This window comes from Pseudophryne corroboree, unplaced genomic scaffold, assembly GCF_028390025.1.
Source record: "Pseudophryne corroboree isolate aPseCor3 unplaced genomic scaffold, aPseCor3.hap2 scaffold_1864, whole genome shotgun sequence".
Lineage (NCBI taxonomy): Eukaryota > Metazoa > Chordata > Amphibia > Anura > Myobatrachidae > Pseudophryne > Pseudophryne corroboree.
The window spans coordinates 81,379-89,000 of record NW_026968502.1 but is presented as its reverse complement, the minus strand read 5'-3'; the positions used below and the strand labels follow the sequence as shown (position 1 = coordinate 89,000).

The 7,622-nt window shown below is 46.9% G+C and overlaps 5 non-coding genes across 5 annotated transcripts; all 5 read left to right on the top strand.

Annotated features, from left to right (window-relative positions):
- Positions 1–941: 941 nt before the first annotated feature.
- Positions 942–1,105, top strand: LOC135003464 (U1 spliceosomal RNA). The gene has a single exon (XR_010204480.1). It is a non-coding gene; the product is annotated as a U1 spliceosomal RNA (small nuclear RNA).
- A 1,227-nt stretch (positions 1,106–2,332) lies between these two features.
- LOC135003471 (U1 spliceosomal RNA) lies at positions 2,333–2,496 on the top strand. Its single transcript, XR_010204488.1, has one exon. It is a non-coding gene; the product is annotated as a U1 spliceosomal RNA (small nuclear RNA).
- A 1,236-nt stretch (positions 2,497–3,732) lies between these two features.
- On the top strand, positions 3,733–3,896 carry LOC135003484 (U1 spliceosomal RNA). Its single transcript, XR_010204501.1, has one exon. It is a non-coding gene; the product is annotated as a U1 spliceosomal RNA (small nuclear RNA).
- Positions 3,897–5,132: 1,236 nt separating this feature from the next.
- Positions 5,133–5,296, top strand: LOC135003486 (U1 spliceosomal RNA). Its single transcript, XR_010204503.1, has one exon. It is a non-coding gene; the product is annotated as a U1 spliceosomal RNA (small nuclear RNA).
- A 1,237-nt stretch (positions 5,297–6,533) lies between these two features.
- On the top strand, positions 6,534–6,697 carry LOC135003463 (U1 spliceosomal RNA). The gene has a single exon (XR_010204479.1). It is a non-coding gene; the product is annotated as a U1 spliceosomal RNA (small nuclear RNA).
- The last annotated feature ends 925 nt before the right edge of the window (positions 6,698–7,622 follow it).

Below are 7,622 nucleotides of genomic sequence, written 5' to 3'. Positions count from 1 at the left end.
ATATGAGGGGGAGAGAGAAAAAAAACTTTGCTCCCTCATTTCATGCAGTAGCTTGTCTACTTTGTAAAATGGTAGGCCTCGCTGGGCTGCCGTAGTCTTCCTACACATAGTAAGCGTTTAAATTGAGGCGGCGAAAACTAGAAGAAAGAGAGCATTTTTGGTTTGCGTGCAGATTTTGGGCAGGTGGATTGGTGGCAAAACACAAAGTATTTGTCTATGGTGCTTATAAGACGGGGGACAAAAGAAAAAAAATCACATTTGCTTTTGGTTCACTTGCTTGAGAAATACGCTTTTTGGGCCATTTGGGTGAAACAACTTTTGACGTGTTCAAATCAGTAAAAAGACTAATGGCTTTTTTGAGACTACAAAGTCTTTTGAAAGAAAAAACAAACAAACAAAAACCAAGGTATAATTTGTGTGAGTGCTGCAGGGGGGATAAGAAAGAAAGAAAAAATAAATAAAAAGAAATCCGCGACGACGACGTTCGGACGAGCGCTAACATCGGAAAATGGTCTCGGTGCGAGGATGAGAAAACCCTCAGCAGCGAGGGGGTTAAATCTCAAGCTGCCTTTTATATTTTATTTTCCAATTTAAGAACCCATTGAGACATAGGACGGTGCACTGCCTGTTGCTTTTCATATGGAGATGAGGGTTGCAGCTACTGTAACTGTGCCCGACTGCTTTTATGACATGACGGTATGCAAATTCATCTGCTGCAGTGTGCCCTGGGAAGGATTTGCACTAGTTGTGCGCATAGTTTGGGGGTGCTTCAGGAACAGTCACCCTTCCGCCTTCCCATGTCAACGTGAAGAGATGCAGCCTCCCTGCAGTTTTCTTTTCCCGTCCCCTGCCGAGAGTTCACTTGTCATGGCTCCGGTCAACCTCCTTCACTTGACGGGGGTGTGCCCAAGCAGGGGCCCTCCTGAGCCCTAGTCCAACTCATACTTACCTGGCAGGGGAGATACCATGATCACGAAGGTGGTTCTCCCAGGGCGAGGCTCATCCATTGCACTCCGGGTGTGCTGACCCCTGCGATTTCCCCAAATGCGGGAAACTCGACTGCATAATTTGTGGTAGTGGGGGACTGCGTTCGCGCTTTCCCCTGATCATCTCTGGTAAAAGTCAGATCTTTTTTGGTGCTGTCTCTTCCTTTGCTGTTTCCATCCTTTTCTTCATTTCAACCCTCCCTCCACTGGACCCCTGTGCCCGTTAAGGTGCGCTTCTATCTTTCACTCAGCGCTCTCTTCTCATCTCTTCTCCTGTGCGCTGGCTGCATGCTTCCTTGCTTTTTCCGGCCTTGTACTGTGCTTCGCATATACAACCAATACAGGGCGCTGCAGGACCCACACGGTTTCACTTGCTTTGTAAAGTAGGCCCCCAGATTGTGTCAGATATGAGGGGGAGAGAGAAAAAAAACTTTGCTCCCTCATTTCATGCAGTAGCTTGTCTACTTTGTAAAATGGTAGGCCTCGCTGGGCTGCCGTAGTCTTCCTACACATAGTAAGCGTTTAAATTGAGGCGGCGAAAACTAGAAGAAAGAGAGCATTTTTGGTTTGCGTGCAGATTTTGGGCAGGTGGATTGGTGGCAAAACACAAAGTATTTGTCTATGGTGCTTATAAGACGGGGGACAAAAGAAAAAAAATCACATTTGCTTTTGGTTCACTTGCTTGAGAAATACGCTTTTTGGGCCATTTGGGTGAAACAACTTTTGACGTGTTCAAATCAGTAAAAAGACTAATGGCTTTTTTGAGACTACAAAGTCTTTTGAAAGAAAAAACAAACAAACAAAAACCAAGGTATAATTTGTGTGAGTGCCGCAGGGGGGATAAGAAAGAAAGAAAAAATAAATAAAAAGAAATCCGTGACGACGACGTTCGGACGAGCGCTAACGTCGGAAAATGGTCTCGGTGCGAGGATGAGAAAACCCTCAGCAGCGAGGGGGTTAAATCTCAAGCTGCCTTTTATATTTTATTTTCCAATTTAAGAACCCATTGAGACATAGGACGGTGCACTGCCTGTTGCTTTTCATATGGAGATGAGGGTTGCAGCTACTGTAACTGTGCCCGACTGCTTTTATGACATGACGGTATGCAAATTCATCTGCTGCAGTGTGCCCTGGGAAGGATTTGCACTAGTTGTGCGCATAGTTTGGGGGTGCTTCAGGAACAGTCACCCTTCCGCCTTCCCATGTCAACGTGAAGAGATGCAGCCTCCCTGCAGTTTTCTTTTCCCGTCCCCTGCCGAGAGTTCACTTGTCATGGCTCCGGTCAACCTCCTTCACTTGACGGGGGTGTGCCCAAGCAGGGGCCCTCCTGAGCCCTAGTCCAACTCATACTTACCTGGCAGGGGAGATACCATGATCACGAAGGTGGTTCTCCCAGGGCGAGGCTCATCCATTGCACTCCGGGTGTGCTGACCCCTGCGATTTCCCCAAATGCGGGAAACTCGACTGCATAATTTGTGGTAGTGGGGGACTGCGTTCGCGCATTCCCTTGATCATCTCTGGTAAAAGTCAGATCTTTTTGTGTGCTGCTGGTGCTGTCTCTTCCTTTGCTGTTTCTATCCTTTTCTTCATTTCAACTCTCCCTCCACTGGACCCCTGTGCCCGTTAAGGTGCGCTTCTATCTTTCACTCAGCGCTCTCTTCTCATCTCTTCTCCTGTGTGCTGGCTGCATGCTTCCTTGCTTTTTCCGGCCTTGTACTGTGCTTCGCATAAACAACCAATACAGGGCGCTGCAGGACCCACACGGTTTCACTTGCTTTGTAAAGTAGGCCCCCAGATTGTGTCAGATATGAGGGGGAGAGAGAAAAAAAACTTTGCTCCCTCATTTCATGCAGTAGCTTGTCTACTTTGTAAAATGGTAGGCCTCGCTGGGCTGCCGTAGTCTTCCTACACATAGTAAGCGTTTAAATTGAGGCGGCGAAAACTAGAAGAAAGAGAGCATTTTTGGTTTGCGTGCAGATTTTGGGCAGGTGGATTGGTGGCAAAACACAAAGTATTTGTCTATGGTGCTTATAAGACGGGGGACAAAAGAAAAAAAATCACATTTGCTTTTGGTTCACTTGCTTGAGAAATACGCTTTTTGGGCCATTTGGGTGAAACAACTTTTGACGTGTTCAAATCAGTAAAAAGACTAATGGCTTTTTTGAGACTACAAAGTCTTTTGAAAGAAAAAAAAAACAAACAAAAACCAAGGTATAATTTGTGTGAGTGCCGCAGGGGGGATAAGAAAGAAAGAAAAAATAAATAAAAAGAAATCCGTGACGACGACGTTCGGACGAGCGCTAACGTCGGAAAATGGTCTCGGTGCGAGGATGAGAAAACCCTCAGCAGCGAGGGGGTTAAATCTCAAGCTGCCTTTTATATTTTATTTTCCAATTTAAGAACCCATTGAGACATAGGACGGTGCACTGCCTGTTGCTTTTCATATGGAGATGAGGGTTGCAGCTACTGTAACTGTGCCCGACTGCTTTTATGACATGACGGTATGCAAATTCATCTGCTGCAGTGTGCCCTGGGAAGGATTTGCACTAGTTGTGCGCATAGTTTGGGGGTGCTTCAGGAACAGTCACCCTTCCGCCTTCCCATGTCAACGTGAAGAGATGCAGCCTCCCTGCAGTTTTCTTTTCCCGTCCCCTGCCGAGAGTTCACTTGTCATGGCTCCGGTCAACCTCCTTCACTTGACGGGGGTGTGCCCAAGCAGGGGCCCTCCTGAGCCCTAGTCCAACTCATACTTACCTGGCAGGGGAGATACCATGATCACGAAGGTGGTTCTCCCAGGGCGAGGCTCATCCATTGCACTCCGGGTGTGCTGACCCCTGCGATTTCCCCAAATGCGGGAAACTCGACTGCATAATTTGTGGTAGTGGGGGACTGCGTTCGTGCTTTCCCCTGATCATCTCTGGTAAAAGTCAGATCTTTTTGTGTGCTGATGGTGCTGTCTCTTCCTTTGCTGTTTCTATCCTTTTCTTCATTTCAACTCTCCCTCCACTGGACCCCTGTGCCCGTTAAGGTGCGCTTCTATCTTTCACTCAGCGCTCTCTTCTCATCTCTTCTCCTGTGCGCTGGCTGCATGCTTCCTTGCTTTTTCCGGCCTTGTACTGTGCTTCGCATATACAACCAATACAGGGCGCTGCAGGACCCACACGGTTTCACTTGCTTTGTAAAGTAGGCCCCCAGATTGTGTCAGATATGAGGGGGAGAGACAAAAAAAACTTTGCTCCCTCATTTCATGCAGTAGCTTGTCTACTTTGTAAAATGGTAGGCCTCGCTGGGCTGCCGTAGTCTTCCTACACATAGTAAGCGTTTAAATTGAGGCGGCGAAAACTAGAAGAAAGAGAGCATTTTTGGTTTGCGTGCAGATTTTGGGCAGGTGGATTGGTGGCAAAACACAAAGTATTTGTCTATGGTGCTTATAAGACGGGGGACAAAAGAAAAAAAATCACATTTGCTTTTGGTTCACTTGCTTGAGAAATACGCTTTTTGGGCCATTTGGGTGAAACAACTTTTGACGTGTTCAAATCAGTAAAAAGACTAATGGCTTTTTTGAGACTACAAAGTCTTTTGAAAGAAAAAACAAACAAACAAAAACCAAGGTATAATTTGTGTGAGTGCCGCAGGGGGGATAAGAAAGAAAGAAAAAATAAATAAAAAGAAATCCGTGACGACGACGTTCGGACGAGCGCTAACGTCGGAAAATGGTCTCGGTGCGAGGATGAGAAAACCCTCAGCAGCGAGGGGGTTAAATCTCAAGCTGCCTTTTATATTTTATTTTCCAATTTAAGAACCCATTGAGACATAGGACGGTGCACTGCCTGTTGCTTTTCATATGGAGATGAGGGTTGCAGCTACTGTAACTGTGCCCGACTGCTTTTATGACATGACGGTATGCAAATTCATCTGCTGCAGTGTGCCCTGGGAAGGATTTGCACTAGTTGTGCGCATAGTTTGGGGGTGCTTCAGGAACAGTCACCCTTCCGCCTTCCCATGTCAACGTGAAGAGATGCAGCCTCCCTGCAGTTTTCTTTTCCCGTCCCCTGCCGAGAGTTCACTTGTCATGGCTCCGGTCAACCTCCTTCACTTGACGGGGGTGTGCCCAAGCAGGGGCCCTCCTGAGCCCTAGTCCAACTCATACTTACCTGGCAAGGGAGATACCATGATCATGAAGGTGGTTCTCCCAGGGCGAGGCTCATCCATTGCACTCCGGGTGTGCTGACCCCTGCGATTTCCCCAAATGCGGGAAACTCGACTGCATAATTTGTGGTAGTGGGGGACTGCGTTCGCGCTTTCCCCTGATCATCTCTGGTAAAAGTCAGATCTTTTTGTGTGCTGCTGGTGCTGTCTCTTCCTTTGCTGTTTCTATCCTTTTCTTCATTTCAACTCTCCCTCCACTGGACCCCTGTGCCCGTTAAGGTGCGCTTCTATCTTTCACTCAGCGCTCTCTTCTCATCTCTTCTCCTGTGCGCTGGCTGCATGCTTCCTTGCTTTTTCCGGCCTTGTACTGTGCTTCGCATATACAACCAATACAGGGCGCTGCAGGACCCACACGGTTTCACTTGCTTTGTAAAGTAGGCCCCCAGATTGTGTCAGATATGAAGGGGAGAAAGAAAAAAAACTTTGCTCCCTCATTTCATGCAGTAGCTTGTCTACTTTGTAAAATGGTAGGCCTCGCTGGGCTGCCGTAGTCTTCCTACACATAGTAAGCGTTTAAATTGAGGCGGCGAAAACTAGAAGAAAGAGAGCATTTTTGGTTTGCGTGCAGATTTTGGGCAGGTGGATTGGTGGCAAAACACAAAGTATTTGTCTATGGTGCTTATAAGACGGGGGACAAAAGAAAAAAAAATCACATTTGCTTTTGGTTCACTTGCTTGAGAAATACGCTTTTTGGGCCATTTGGGTGAAACAACTTTTGACGTGTTCAAATCAGTAAAAAGACTAATGGCTTTTTTGAGACTACAAAGTCTTTTGAAAGAAAAAACAAACAAACAAAAACCAAGGTATAATTTGTGTGAGTGCCGCAGGGGGGATAAGAAAGAAAGAAAAAATAAATAAAAAGAAATCCGTGACGACGACGTTCGGACGAGCGCTAACGTCGGAAAATGGTCTCGGTGCGAGGATGAGAAAACCCTCAGCAGCGAGGGGGTTAAATCTCAAGCTGCCTTTTATATTTTATTTTCCAATTTAAGAACCCATTGAGACATAGGACGGTGCACTGCCTGTTGCTTTTCATATGGAGATGAGGGTTGCAGCTACTGTAACTGTGCCCGACTGCTTTTATGACATGACGGTATGCAAATTCATCTGCTGCAGTGTGCCCTGGGAAGGATTTGCACTAGTTGTGCGCATAGTTTGGGGGTGCTTCAGGAACAGTCACCCTTCCGCCTTCCCATGTCAACGTGAAGAGATGCAGCCTCCCTGCAGTTTTCTTTTCCCGTCCCCTGCCGAGAGTTCACTTGTCATGGCTCCGGTCAACCTCCTTCACTTGACGGGGGTGTGCCCAAGCAGGGGCCCTCCTGATCCCTAGTCCAACTCATACTTACCTGGCAGGGGAGATACCATGATCACGAAGGTGGTTCTCCCAGGGCGAGGCTCATCCATTGCACTCCGGGTGTGCTGACCCCTGCGATTTCCCCAAATGCGGGAAACTCGACTGCATAATTTGTGGTAGTGGGGGACTGCGTTCGCGCTTTCCCCTGATCATCTCTGGTAAAAGTCAGATCTTTTTGTGTGCTGCTGGTGCTGTCTCTTCCTTTGCTGTTTCCATCCTTTTCTTCATTTCAACCCTCCCTCCACTGGACCCCTGTGCCCGTTAAGGTGCGCTTCTATCTTTCACTCAGCGCTCTCTTCTCATCTCTTCTCCTGTGCGCTGGCTGCATGCTTCCTTGCTTTTTCCGACCTTGTACTGTGCTTCGCATATACAACCAATACAGGGCGCTGCAGGACCCACACGGTTTCACTTGCTTTGTAAAGTAGGCCCCCAGATTGTGTCAGATATGAGGGGGAGAGAGAAAAAAAACTTTGCTCCCTCATTTCATGCAGTAGCTTGTCTACTTTGTAAAATGGTAGGCCTCGCTGGGCTGCCGTAGTCTTCCTACACATAGTAAGCGTTTAAATTGAGGCGGCGAAAACTAGAAGAAAGAGAGCATTTTTGGTTTGCGTGCAGATTTTGGGCAGGTGGATTGGTGGCAAAACACAAAGTATTTGTCTATGGTGCTTATAAGACGGGGGACAAAAGAAAAAAAATCACATTTGCTTTTGGTTCACTTGCTTGAGAAATACGCTTTTTGGGCCATTTGGGTGAAACAACTTTTGACGTGTTCAAATCAGTAAAAAGACTAATGGCTTTTTTGAGACTACAAAGTCTTTTGAAAGAAAAAACAAACAAACAAAAACCAAGGTATAATTTGTGTGAGTGCCGCAGGGGGGGATAAGAAAGAAAGAAAAAATAAATAAAAAGAAATCCGTGACGACGACGTTCGGACGAGCGCTAACGTCGGAAAATGGTCTCGGTGCGAGGATGAGAAAACCCTCAGCAGCGAGGGGGTTAAATCTCAAGCTGCCTTTTATATTTTATTTTCCAATTTAAGAACCCATTGAGACATAGGACGGTGCACTGCCTGT